The sequence below is a fragment of the Megalobrama amblycephala genome, linkage group LG11 (assembly GCF_018812025.1).
Source record: "Megalobrama amblycephala isolate DHTTF-2021 linkage group LG11, ASM1881202v1, whole genome shotgun sequence".
NCBI lineage: Eukaryota > Metazoa > Chordata > Actinopteri > Cypriniformes > Xenocyprididae > Megalobrama > Megalobrama amblycephala.
In genome coordinates, this window is record NC_063054.1 from 37018436 (window position 1) to 37034205 (window position 15770).

The 15770-nt window shown below is 32.5% G+C and overlaps 1 long non-coding RNA gene across 4 annotated transcripts in view; it reads left to right on the plus strand.

Moving 5' to 3' along the window:
• Nucleotides 1-15770, plus strand: part of LOC125278558 — a 69111-nt gene that overhangs the window by 39074 nt on the left and 14267 nt on the right. For all 4 annotated transcript variants that reach the window (XR_007187177.1, XR_007187176.1, XR_007187175.1 and 1 more), the window contains exons 5-6: nucleotides 1144-1375; nucleotides 2978-3125. This is a non-coding gene — a long non-coding RNA (uncharacterized LOC125278558). The remainder of the gene's footprint in view (nucleotides 1-1143; nucleotides 1376-2977; nucleotides 3126-15770) is intronic.

The window sequence follows — 15770 nt, forward strand, 5'->3', positions numbered from 1 at the left end:
GGGTAACTGACGTCACTGTTTAGAATGGGAATTTTCTCATGATTTAGAAGTAGTTGAAAACATTAGAGATATTGTTAGTAATCAGCTGGACAAAATATATAACACTAGCCTAGTGGTTTTTGGATATTTTACTGCGAATATCTTACAAATTGTACCTTTAACATTTCAGTAATATGTTGTTGTTTTGTGTGGGGAAAAAAATACTCCATTGTCACAATGCAAAAAGCTTAAGTAATCACAATTTTCTTTATGCAAAATATAGGTTAATTTCTGTATTTAATATATTAAAATTAAATTGATATATTTAAAATATTATTTTTTTAAATCTTTAATTAACAAAAAAAAAAAACCCAAACACAAATGACGTTTAAATATGTGAAAAAATCTACTTTTAATATATTTTTTAAATAAAAAAGACAAACCGCAACTCAAACATTTATTCATTTTAAAAATTAAAAAATATATCATATTTTTTAAACTTTAATTTATTATAATTTAATTGAAAATTATATTTATATATATTTAAATATATTTAAATAAACTGTTACCTATTTATATTCACTGACATTTGAATGAAATTAATACTTATTCAGCAAGGATGCATTTAAATTGAATTTAACTTTTACATCTTCATTTTCTTTATGCAAAATATAGGTTAATTTCTGTATTTAATATATTAAAATATATCTTTTTTTGTTTGTTTTTGAAGTGAAATAATATGACCTGGACATTCAGACAACTATTTGAATTTCATCTATAATTATAGTAATATGAAACCTGTTTTTTTTTTTTTAACTTCTTTAATCGTGTAATCAACAACTGTGTTCATAATCCTTTCAGTTAAACACATTGAGAATTGTTATTGATGATAAGTTTTGTCTGGGGCAAATGATATCCACCAAAACAAGTTCCTGATGAGCTACGGAAGTCGCTAATTGGCCAAGAGCAAACAAAAACAAAACGTTGTGCTTTTGCACCTGTGGATATCCGACCTGGCGAAGGAATTTCAGAACATCACGACAAACAAAACAAATCAAACATTCAAAGCTAAGCCCAGCACTGATTTCATTTCAACCTGTTCGTTCACTAGCTGTAACTGTGCCCTTTCTGTGCAGGATTGATAGACTCTTTCTTTTTTCTTAGGGGAATTATTAAGTTTGCCCACAAAACCAGTGCAAATAACTCAGCGCTGACCTGCCGGATGGCTTTGGAAGGGCAACCTCCCAGAGGGAGGGCGTTCGGAGCTTAATTAGAATGTCAGGAGACACTTTCAAAGTAGTCTGAGATGAGAGTCCACTCCAATGGGAAACCTGAGCCGATCGTCTTTCCCAGTTCAAGGCAAACTGCTGAATGGGATCAGACACAAGGAATCACAGTGAGTCAAATGGGACCCATAAAGAACAGCACATGGGGGGTCGTCTTTAACAGTTTGCATGCACTAAAATTGTAATGGTACAAGAACATGAGCTATATTAATACATGTTCTCACAGTTTACCCGAAAGAAAATAGAGCAGTTATGTTAATGACATTACGATAAAGATCAAGAGCGGGCCACTATGGAGATTCATTTCATCTGATTGACATCAGGTTGCATCACTCAACATTTTCTGAATCCTGTGGAAAATTTTAGATTTAGATAATTAAAGAATTTCTCACTATCATTCAAAAGTTTGGGGTTGGTAAGATTTTTTAAGTCTCTTCTGCTCACCAAAGCTGCATTTATTTGATCAAAAATACAGTAAAAATTTTGAAATATTTTTACAATTTAAATTAACAGTTTTCTGTGTGAATATATTGTAAGCTGTAATTTATTCCTGTGATCAAAGCTGAATTTTCAGCATCATTACTCCAGTCTTCAGTGTCACATGATCCTTCTGAAATCATTCTGATATGATGATTTGATGCTCATGAAACATTTATGATTATTATCAATGTTGAAAACAGTTGCGCTGCTTCATATTTTTGTGATACATTTTTTCAGGATTATTTGATGAATAGAAAGTTATTAGAATTTTTTGTAACAATGTAAAAGTTAAATTCAATTTAAATGCTGAATAAGTATTGATTTCATTCAAATGACAGTGAATATAAATAGGTAACAGTTTATTTAAATATATTTAAATAATACTGCAAAAAATAAAATTGTATTAAGTAAATAATAGATCATTTTAAATTAAATTATAATAAATTAAATAAAAAAATTATATATTTTTTAAATCTTTAATTAACAAAAAAAAAACCCAAACACAAATGATGTTTAAATATGTGAAAAAATCTACTTTTAATATATTTTTTAAATAAAAAAACACAAACTGCAACTCAAACATTTATTCATTTTACAAATTTAAAAATATCATATTTTTTAAACTTAATTTATTATAATTTAATTAAAAATGATGTATTATTTACTTAATAAAATTTTATTTTTTGCAGTATTATTTAAATATATTTAAATAAACTGTTACCTATTTATATTCACTGACATTTGAATGAAATTAATAATTATTCAGCAAGGATGCATTTAAATTGAATTTAACTTTTACATTGTTACAAAAAATTCTAATAACTTTCTATTCATCAAATAATCCTGAAAAAATGTATCACAGAAATATGAAGCAACGCAACTGTTTTCAACACTGATAATAATCAGAAATGTTTCTTGAGCAGCAAATCATCATATCAGAATGATTTCAGAAGGATCATGTGACACTGAAGACTGGAGTAATGATGCTGAAAATTCAGCTTTGATCACAGGAATAAATTACAGCTTACAATATATTCACATAGAAAACAGCTGATTTAAATAGTAAAAATATTTCACAATTAAATGAATAAATGTTTGAGTTGCAGTTTGCCTTTTTTATTAAAAAAATATATTAAAAGTAGATTTTATCTTCACATATTTAAACAACATTTGTGTTAATTTTTCTCTTTGAAAAGTAAGTCACTTGCATGTTTTGTTCCTCATTTTTCCAGCCTTCCACGACGGCTCCACTGGTAGCATCTCGCTGAGGTCAAGTCGTTTTCGTGACGGCCTCCCTGAAGCGGCAGCTGGCCAGGATAAGGTTACGATTTCACCTGCGCACTGCAGTAACGCAGGAACTGGCGTGTCATTGAGGAGCGGGTAATTATTCAACACGTCAGACTGCGATGCCTGCAATGTTAATTACGCCTCGGGCTGCTCTCCGGGCAGAGAGATTAAGCCCGGGAGCAAAGGAGCGGCGCTCATTACGGTCACACCAGCGCAACATGTGCAGGGGACAGCGAACTCCCGCACGGTCCCTGAACGAGTATCCAGTTCGCCACCAGATGATACTTTATCATTCCCACACCATGTTTTATTTTAGGTCAGATGAGTAAGATTTTACAACTGAGCACGTAAAATAGATTAGATGTGTTCGCTTTTGATGAAAATAGTAGCTTGATGTTGAGTTAGTGAGGTGTTAGGAGTTAGGGTTAGTGTTGGGTTGGAGTTAAAGAAATGTTTCAGGTTCAACATGACATCCACTCCCAGGCCTGTCGCAATCATGAATTTTGAAATGTGTTTGTCTGTTTTGTGTTGTATATAATATAACATGTGACCCTAGACCACAAAACCAGTCATAAGTCACACTGGCATATTTGTAGCAATAGCCAACAATACAGTGGTATGGGTCAAAATTATCGATTTTTCTTTTATGCCAAAAATCATTAGGATATTAAGTAAAGATCGTGTTCCATGAAGTCAATTTCTTACCGTAAATGTATCAAACATTTATTTTTTGAGTGGATATGCATTGCTAAGGACTTCATTTGGACAACTTTAAAGGCATTTTCTTAATATTTTGATTTTTTTGCAACCTCAGATTCTAGATTTATCTCTGCCAAATACTGTCCTATCCCAACAAACATACATCAATGGAAAGATTATTTATTCAGTTTTCAGATGATGTATAAATCTCAATTTAAAAAAATTGACCCTTACGACCCTTAGGTCACATATAATATAATATAATATAATATAATATAATAAGCCTATATAATACGTTTTAATGCAAAAATAATTTTTTTGTAAAAAATGTTTTAAAATAATAAAAAATAATATAAAAATAATATTTATACAATTAATTTATAATATAATATAATAATAAAAGTTATAATAAATAGGCCAGTATAATATGTTTTAATGCTAAGAAAATTTATAATATTTATTCATATAATATAATAAAAAATAAGAAAATAGGCCAGTATTATTTACATTTTAATGCTCTGAAAATTAAAAATATTTATAATATAATATAATATAATATAATTTATAATAAAATAGGCCAGTATTATTTACATTTTAATGCTGTGAAAATTAATAATATTTATAAAAATATAATATAATATAATATAATATAATATAATATAATATAATATAATATAATACAGTTTGATTCAACCCATAAAGCCTTCATGTCAACTACTAGGCCTGTCACGATCATGCTTACGATTAATTGTCATACAAATAATTACTATTAATGATTTAATTATGTGTTGTTTGTCTGTTTTGTGTTGTATGTAATATAATATAAGCCCATATAATGCATTTTAATGCTGTAAAAATATTTATACAATTAATTATATAATTATTATAATTATATAATATAATAATATAAAAAATAATAAAATAGGCCTATATAATTGACATTTTAATGCTGTGAAAATTAATATAATATAATATAATATAATATAATATAATATAATATAATATAATATAATATAATATAATACAATACAATATAATATAATATAATATAATATAATAAAAATTATAATAAAATAGGCCAGTATTATTTACATTTTAATACTGTGAAAATTAAAAAATATTTATAAAACTGTAATATAATATTATGATAAAAATGATAATAAAAAAGGCCAGTATTATTTACATTTTAATGCTAAGAAAATGAATAATATTTATAAAAATATAATACAATATAATATAATATAATATAATATAATATAATATAATATAATATAATATAATATAATATAATATAATATATAATGCCATTTGTGTATTTCTGAAGACAATAAACATACGATTGCGACAATATATGGTTTATCTGTGTTCTAAACATTTCTGGTATTTTCATAAGAATAAAGTATATTTATAATGCAATTCTAATCGACATAACCTTTATCACTGTATAGATTACTATAAAATAATATAGTTTCTGCTTCATTTTGTGATATGAAGCCACGTTAGATCACAATATACTGACAAAATAAAGTGAGTTTGGAGTAAAAACATCATTAAATGTTCTCTTTTGTTGGACAACAGGTTTGTAAACGCTTCTCATTACAAGTCTGAAAAGATGTTTATATATAGCTACCAAAATTATAGATAAATTCATTGTGTTACTAATTGAAAATATGCAAGAAACATGTTATTGCCTCGATTAATTTATTTTTTCTGAATTTATTAATTTGGCATGAATTTGAGAGAGCCAAAAGATCCAAATGCATGCAATTTTTACGGTTTCCTGAGTATTTGTGCCATAAACTGGAAACTATATAGTTGCATGTTTAATGCAGTGTGTGACTATAATATAATCACAGTTATGAACACCGAATCAGAACAAACGCAGATGGTATTACAATGATGACGACTCAATCCTCAGGTTAATCTTTACAGATCCACCTCACCAGTATTTTCAGTGCTGTGAAAGATATACGGCTGTCTTGACACATTGACATCATTCCTTAAACATCTGCTGCTTAAAAAACGGTGACATTTGTGGAGAAGCGCCATTCCAAAAAGGCCGTAATCGTTTACTCGAGCGCTCGGCGAGAGTTATAGTACAGAGGCGCACCAATAAACCGACGAGGCCTTTCCCCTTCCAGTTTATAGAGCTCTGTGAAATAAAATTAAACACTTGCCATCTCTTTGTCAGATGCATTATATGCGCAGACGTTATGAATGAGATGCATGTTTTTTTTTAATGATTCGAAAATGATTTGCAATCTTGCTTAAGACATCAAACTGTCAGCTCATTCATCTCTCTGGTAAAAGGGCTTTTGAAGCAGTAAAGATATGAACACTGGGGGGAAAACGTTATACAATTTCCACTCGAAATAGGAAGCTAGGTCCTTCTGGGAGACACTAAATTGAAACTAAGGCTGTTTCTGATGGACCACAGGATATGCCTGCAAATTTAGACATATCAGAATGGTAAAAAAGTCTGTTAGTGCCCATTCATATAAACTGAATGGCTTGTAATGTTCTTGGCCCCTCGGAGAATACTCGCAAGGTTGAGCAGCGACAGCAGGAAGAGCTGAATGGTTTTGACATAACTTTATTTTAGTGCTCTACAGGTTTTCTCTCCTCCCTACGGTTTAATGGTGTATTCCGCCGGGGTCCCGAAAGGAAGCGGCTAAAGCCTTGCTGCTCGGCCTCTGAGAGGATGTCATTTCAAGATGAACGCCAATTTAAGGCTTTTTCACACATCGGATTATTTTTTTTGTATTTGTTAGAAATCATGTCCAGCTTGGGCTTCTTGATTAATCGAAATAAAAACCAAATCTCCACACGGCTTGTGCAACACGTGCCGAACTTCTGCCCATTCTTGTAATGAGAAGCGCTTATCAAATAAAGAGAAGCTGGACTTGAGGATTTCCGTCAAAATAAAAGCGATGGTTTCACGTTTGAAAATGAAGAAATGAAGATTGACATGAATATATATTATATAAATAAAAGCAATTTTATAGTTGTAATGTAAAATAAAAATATTATTATTATATATTATATTTTTTTAAATACAATTTTTTTACAGTGAAATATTACAATAATATTCCAAATGAAGAAATTAAGACAGCCATAAATATATAGTTTATAAATAAAAGCAATTTTACAGTTGTAATGTAAAATAAAAATATTATTATTATATATTATATTTTTTTAAATACTCTTTTTTACAGTGAAATATTACAATAATATTGAAAATGAAGAAATTAAGACAGCCATAAATATATAGTTTATAAATAAAAGCAATTTTACAGTTGTAATGTAAAATAAAAATATTATTATTATATATTATATTTTTTTAAATACTCTTTTTTAAATATAAATATATAGTTTATAAATAAAAGCAATTTTACAGTTGTAATGTAAAATAAATCGAAATAAAATTAATCGAAATAAAAACCAAATCTCCACACGGCTTGTGCAACACGTGCCGAACTTCTGCCCATTCTTGTAATGAGAAGCGCTTATCAAATAAAGAGAAGCTGGACTTGAGGATTTCCGTCAAAATAAAAGCGATGGTTTCACGTTTGAAAATGAAGAAATGAAGATTGACATAAATATATATTATATAAATAAAAGCAATTTTATAGTTGTAATGTAAAATAAAAATATTATTATTATATATTATATTTTTTAAATACTCTTTTTTAGAGTTAAATATTACAGTAATATTGAAAATGAAGAAATTAAGACAGCCATAAATATAGTTTATAAATAAAAGCAATTTTACAGTTGTAATGTAAAATAAAAATATTATTATTATATATTATATTTTTTTAATACTCTTTTTTAAATATAAATATATAGTTTATAAATAAAAGCAATTTTACAGTTGTAATGTAAAATAAAAATATTATTATTATATATTATATTTTTTTAAATACTCTTTTTTAGAGTTAAATATTACAGTAATATTGAAAATGAAGAAATAAAGATAGACATAAATATATATTATATAAATAAAATAAATTTTACAGTTGTAATGAAATAAAAATGAATTTTTAAAAAATATTGTTATATATTATATAATATTTTTAAATACTGTTTTTACAGTGAAATATAACAATAATATTCAAAATGACGAAATTAAGAAAGACATAAATGTATAGTATGTAAATAAAAGTAATTTTACAGTTGTAAAATAAAAAATATTATTATTTAATATATATATTTAGCAATTTTTATATTTTTAGTAGTAATATTAACAGTAAATATTATTTTATAGCCATATTTATATATAATTATAAAATCATTTTAAATTGCAATCACAAATTTAATCAGAAAAATGTGCGCAAGGAATCAATTAATGGGCGTTTTTTGTTGCACTGATTCATTTTGAACCGAACATCTGAACAAACTGATTCACTAAAATGAATCAAACATCCCAATGATTCTCTGGTGTTGCATTCTCAGAGCTGCAGCAAGGGGCGCTACAGATGACATCTGTGTGAATGATACTCTTCTTCTATTTTGTGTCATTGCAGAGAAGTTGCTAGAAGAGAATCTTGCCAAGCAGGTTGGTTAAAGTTACATAAATTATCATGCTTAAATTGGTTTAAAACATTTGAAGGAAACTTTTGCGCCCCCTTGAGCACTTAGGATTGATGGTGTTCAACAATACATTGACGTCTGCATTTGTGTTCTTGTGTACAGTATGTTTCTTCACTCAGGCAGATATAATGAACTGAGCTGATGTTCTTGCCAGCCCAGTTTGACAATTTCCTTTTATTTTATTGCCGAGGTGAGCTTTTAAAAGTAAACAAAGTCAGGGGACGCAGCGGCCCAAACTGCACTTCAAACGAATGCTTCATATGTTTTCATGATTTGAGAGCAACAGTCTCATTTATACAGTCGGCCTGCGGCGTTATTTTTTGTTCATGTGTTTGCTTCACGGGCCGAAGGGAAGGATGATGCATCTAGATCAGGAGTGTCAAACTCATTTTAGGTTGAGGGCCGGATGGGAAAAAAACTTAATCATATGCGGGTGAATGACCTTTTTTAAATCTGACAATTAGCCTATATTATTATTAACCATACAAACTACAAATTAATAATACTAGAAAAACACATTGCTGCCTTCTTAAATTTTTTTTATTAGGGATGCCCTATGATTTTTCATGGCTGATTCCGATTTTTTACAAGCAAATTGGCCGATTCCGATACCGGTTTCTGATTTATTTTTTTCCCCACTTTAAACAAATTTATTTGTAGTTTATTTCCTCTATAACCAGGCCTTAAACCAAAAATATCTGTAGCCAAATATTTGAAATTAGAGGCAACCACTACATTTGCATCATGATGCAAACACATGTAACATGAGCAGTTATATTTTTATTAAAATTAGATTGTATAATTTAAAGATTTAAAGGCACAATATGTAATTTTTGCCACTAGAGGTCGCTTATTCAAAACAAAGGCATAGCTTGATGACGTTGTCTTCACGCCTACAGCCGTTGGAAAAGAATCCGACTGGATGAGCTAATGCATTACCGATTTATTAACATTACTGTAGTATGAAGCAGGGTGTGGCTGAAAGCCTTTGGATCGGAACGAGGCCACTGGAGCGATTGCTAATGAGAGACAATTAGCAATCATCTCGAGAGCAGTGGGACTTTTATTATGCCGCAGACGAACGCTTCTGCTTCTTCCAGTCAAGACTATGTGGGGTAATGCAGCGCTGTTTTGTCATATTAGATACATTTGTGTGTTGAAAGTTGTGATAGTGCTACTCTGCGTTCACTCGGCAACTGATATGAGACACTTGTTGCACGCTGCAGTAAGCTAGATCGATATTAGGTATGGTAAAACAAGAAAAACAAGATTTAACCAATAAGACTAATTGTGTTGAGCTATATAACATGATTAGTTTTCTGTTGATGAATGTATCCAAACAGTTGCTCATCTGTCTAATAAAACACATATTAATGTGTCTTTAGTGTTTCCATGGTTTCTACAAAATAAATCGAGGATAACGCCGGTATGATGTCATTGATAGGTCCATGTCCTGGTTAAAATTGCTCATTTCTCTGGATTTAAACATTCTTGGAAACATTTGGGATCATGTAAGTATAAAAGTCAACAAAATGTATAACATTGTTCTAGTGATTTTTGACTTTTGTTTTGTGAAATTGTGCTATAATTATGCTAGAAGACACCTGCATAAAACAAAAATCAGCAGATGGACGGAATGAAAAATTCAAATTCACTCTCTGACAGTAGGTGGCGCTTATGGAACAGCAGCAATAGAGCGTTTCTGATCGTGATTAATTGTGTCCAAATAAAAGTCTGTGTTTACGTAATATATGTGTGTGTTCTGTGTATAATTATTATTATGTGCTTATAAACTCTACTGGTCACAGTGGACAAGAAAATGCCATTAAACTATTCTGATGTCACTTCCCTTTCATAGATAAATTCATAAAAAACCCCAATCTCCATTTCAATATTTAGATTTTTCTTCCTACATTTCACGAACAGTGAATATTTCCACACAAATTACATTTTGGGGAATGATTGCAAAGCAGTTTGTGTGCATGTCCAGAATAGAGATCGGCCAAAATATAACTTAAAAATTTTCCAATTTACAGCCGGTGCATCTCTGTTTTCTATTATTGTTCAGATCATCCCCCGGGCCGGATTGGACACCGTCTGTACGCGGGCCGTACGTTTGACACTCCTGATCTGAAACTCGAACTATCCATGCAGTCATATGTTAAATGAGTATCAGAGATTATTAGAAGGCCTGCATGGAATTAGTGACCGGATAGTTGACATGTTCTGTGGTGTGACATGTGATACTCCATCTAAAACTATTTTAAACAGCTTTTTTATATATATATTATCACGCATGCAGCTTTTATTATGAGCTCATATTAATTGAGAGACCGCATGGAATATTTTAAAAATTCATTTATCACACCACAGGAGCGTTAAAATGAACTTATGAGGGAAAAAATGTTCACATTAATTACATGACTGAATCATTTGACTTCATCAAACATTCATACAAGGCTGATCTAGGATCTGGCACTTGTTTTGCTCTTTTTAATAGGAAACTTTTATACACTAATGAGATCATTTTAAATTTAATGCCTGCTACAGGTCTCAAAAATGTTGGCACGGGGGCAATAAATGGCTGAAAAAGCAAGACATTTTGAAAAGATTCAGCTGGGAGGACATCTAGCAACTAATTAAGTTAATTGATATCAGGTTTGTAACATGATCAGCTATAAAAGGGATGTCTTAGAGAGGCAGAGTCTCTCAGAAGTAAAGATGGGCAGAGCTGTGAAAGAGTGCGTAAAAAGATTGTGGAAAACAATGTTCCTCAATGTCAAATTGCAAAGGCTTTGCAAATGTCATCATATACAGTGCATAATATCATCAAAAGATTCAGAGAAACTGGAGAAATCTCTGTGCATAAGGGACAAGGCCGAAAACCTTTATTGGATGCCCGTGGTCTTTGGGCCCTCAGGTGACACTGCATCACTCATCGGCATGATTGTGTCAATTACATTACTAAATGGGCCCAGGAATACTTCCAGAAACCACTGTTGGTAAACACAATCCGCCGTGCCATCTGCAGATGCCAACTAAACCACTGTCGTAAACACAATCCGCCGTGCCATTTGCAGATGCCACCTAAACTACTGTCGGTAAACACAATCCGCCGTGCCATCTGCAGATGCCAACTAAACCACTGTCGGTAAACGCAATCCGCCGTGCCATCTGCAGATGCCAACTAAACCACTGTCGGTAAACGCAATCCGCCGTGCCATCTGCAGATGCCTACTAAACCACTGTCGGTAAACGCAATCCGCCGTGCCATCTGCAGATGCCAACTAAACCACTGTCGGTAAACGCAATCTGCCGTGCCATCTGCAGATGCCACCTAAACCACTGTCGGTAAACGCAATCCGCCGTGCCATCTGCAGATGCCACCTAAACCACTGTCGGTAAACGCAATCCGCCGTGCCATCTGCAGATGCCAACTAAACCACTGTCGGTAAACGCAATCCGCCGTGCCATCTGCAGATGCCACCTAAACCACTGTCGGTAAACGCAATCCGCCGTGCCATCTGCAGATGCCACCTAAACCACTGTCGGTAAACGCAATCCGCCGTGCCATCTGCAGATGCCAACTAAACCACTGTCTGTAAACGCAATCCGCCGTGCCATCTGCAGATGCCACCTAAACCACTGTCGTAAACGCAATCCGCCGTGCCATTTGCAGATGCCACCTAAACTACTGTCGGTAAACGCAATCCGCCGTGCCATCTGAAGATGCCAACTAAAGCTCATTCATGCAGAAAGGAAGCCATATGTGAACATAGTCCAGAAGCGCTGTCGTGTCCTGTGGACCAATTTAAAATGGACTGTTTCAAAGTGGAAAAGTGTTCTATGGTCAGACAAGTCCAAATTTGACATTCTTGTTGGAAATCACGGACGCCGTGTCTTCCGGGCTAAAGAGGAGGGAGACCTTCCAGCGTGTTATCAGCGTTCAGTTCAAAAGCCAGCATCTCTGATGGTATGGGGGTGCATAAGTGAAAGGTATATAAAGGTTTTAGAGCAACATATGCTCCCCTCCAGACGACATCTATTTCAGGGAAGGCCTTGTGTATTTCAGCAGGACAATGCAAAACTGCAGCTATTAGCATGGCTTCATTGTAGAAGAGTCCGGGTGCTGAATTGGCCTGTGCAGATCTTTCACCTATAGAGAACATCTGGCACATCATTAAACGAAAGACGACCACAAACTCTTTAGCAGTTGGAAACCTATATCAGGCAAGAATGGGACCAAATTCCAACACCAAAACTCCAGAAACTCATAACCTAGATGCCCAGACGTCTTCAAACTGTTTTGATAAGAAGAGGAGATGGTAAACATGCCCCCATCCCAACTATTTTGAGACCTGTAGAAGGCATCAAATTTGAAATGAGCTCATTTTGTGCATAAAATTAAAAAAATTCTCAGTTTAAACATTTGTTATGTTATCTATGTTATATTGTGAATAAAATATTGGCTCATGTGATTTCAAAGTCTTTTAGTTTTCATTTTATTCAAATTTAAAAAATGTCCCAACATTTCCAGAATTCGGGTTGTAAACGAGTTGTATTTTCTGGCTTTATAGCATTTATTCATAAAATAGGTGAGCACAAACTGCACTATAAAGTCAATACCCTGTTAGAAATTAATATATTTTCTGAATTAATTCTGATTGGTGCAAAACCTTTATGCATTTGGCAGATTCATTATTTATTCAAAGTGACTTTGCATGCATTGTATATTTTATCGATTCATGCATTCTGCAGATCAATTGGTAATGCTTTACAATAAAGTTTCATTTGTTAACATGAATTTACTACATAAGTTAAGATGAACTAACAATAAACAATACTTCTGAAGCATTTTTTCACCTTAGTTAATGTTAATTTCAACATTTACTAATACATTATTAAAATCAAAAGCTTATCTGTTAATATTATTTAATTGTCCATGAACTAACAATGAACAATATGAAGTGTTCCCAACAATCGCTGCATGACAAGTTACACACTGAAGTTTAATACTTAATATAAAATCCCTTCCTCTCTAACTATGCACACTATTTCACGTTTGCGTCGGATGACCCTCAGCGCATCTGCACATAAATAACAACCACTTATCAGTGCTCCCATGAGAGCGTTTATGATAATCTGCCAAATTACCTCTTAACTGTCATGAAACGTTAATGCGTTTAACAACATTTCCTCTGCAGATTCAGGGGCTGATTGATGTTGCCACTACAGCCGGACTGCGGATGTTTTCTGTTGTTTTTTCCTCCGAAAAATTGGGTTTCCTCCGTGACCTTGTAGGCTCGCTGTTAGGTGGCTTGAGAGCTTTCCATCGGGGAGCCGTACGGGTCTCTGAAGGCCCTTAAATCTGGGATCTGATGTTCTGCGTGCACAGCTTGAGGATTTGAATGGACAAAGAGGTTAAAGCTGCACGTCCGAAAGAAAACACCCTGGGTTTTCTTCCTTGTGTCAGAATGAAAAAAAGGGAAAAACAGAGGAATACAAACTAATTTATCACAAGGCTTTTACAGCCCCTGCATGGCTCGTATTTTGCGCGGGTTACGATTCCCAGTCCTCCTTTGTCCCATATTATCAGATTCACAACACACTGAGCTCTGTGTTTCAATAACTTTATAACGTGTGACTCCATGCTGTTCGTTCACACTTTGAACGCAGGCCCATGAAATGAGTAACTTCTTTTATAATATTACATCGAGTCATGGAACACAGTAAAAGAGGAGTGACATTTACTTTCTTAATTCATGTTCCTGGTCTTATTGCGAATGATTCATCAGCGCACGTTATGGAGAAAAATGTTTATCCATAATCTTTCTGCTAAACTTGCTCTGAAACCACTATTGTGACATCAGACATCATTTGTTAATGTTAATTAACCAAGTCAAAAGCAAATCAGGCATTGCTATAGAAAACTCATATTTATGCTTGAGATGTCACCCACTTTTCATCTAATTCGGGGTTTCCCAGACTTTTTTGTCAGCCAAACCCCTTTGACCTATATTTTTCAACTCATTGACCTATTCAAGGTACTCTGATGATGGTTAATGGTCACATGACATTCAGGTAAACAAATAAAATATTTCAGCTTTTTTTTTTTTTTTTTTATACTTTATTTTAATTTTACATTCTTATGTTTTTATTAATTATTAGCTTTTCATTAGCTAACAAATTCCATTTTGGGGAAACCCTGAATCCAAATTTTTCAAGATGGATAAAAACTCCCAACCAATATTTAATTATTTTTGTTAAATATCATCTTGGAAACATCACATTATGAAAGTAAATGGTTCCTATTTTTATCTTTCATTTTATTAAAAAATGGGTAACACTTTAGTTTAAGGTCCAATTCTCGCTATTAACTAGTTGCTTATTAGCATGCGTATTACTAGGATATTAGCTGTTTATTAGTACTTATAAAACACATATTAATGCCATATTAAAGGGTTAGTTTAGCCAAAAATGATGAAAAATCACCCTCATGTCGTTCCACAGCCGTAAGACCTTCATTCATCTTCAGAACACAAATTAAGATATTTTTGATAAAATCTGATGGCTCAGTGAGGCGTGCATTCTGCATACTTTCAGATGCCCAGAAAGCTACTAGACATATTTAAAACCGGTCATGTGACTACAGTGGTTCAACCTTAATGTTATGAAGAGATGAGAATACTTTTTTTGCGCCAAAAAAACAAAATAACGACTTTATTCAGCAATATCTAGTGATGGGCGATTTTAAAACACATTTTTACAAATCTTTTGTTTCCAATCAGTGGTTTGGAGAGTGTATCAAACTGCCAAAGTCATGTGATGTGAGTAAATGAGGCTTCGTTACGTCATGAGTGTTTCAAAATTTCAGTGGTTCGCCACTGAAATTGGCAGTTTGATACATGCTCCGAAGCGTCATGAAGCAGTGTTTTGAAATGTAGATTCTGAAGTGTCAAAAGGTCATTCGGTTTAACCGTCCAAAGGCCGATACAGCCATTTCATTTGTGATTAAAATATCTTAAATTGTAATAAATTTATATATTTTTTTATTCTGCCATGATTTTATAACATCATATATCAACATAGTGCAAAATGATATTAAGATTATGTGTAGAAGTCGTTGCTTTGTTATGAGAAAGAATGTCTGGAAAAATGAATTTCATTGATGTCATTCGGAGTAACCGATATAAAGGGACCATTTTGGATCAAGTCATGCGGTCAATATCATGTGACAGGATGTGACATCATTCAGACACCTGCAAAGGACCACATGCTCATGAAGCAAATCAACTAACCCTCTTTTATCTATTTGAAAAATTCATGTTTTCACTTGATCATACGCATGTCCCGAAACATCAGGTCATTCGGTGCAACCGCTATAAAACATGGAAAATGTTGTAATATTTTAAAAACTTGTAGTAAATATAAAATGTTTAATTGTCC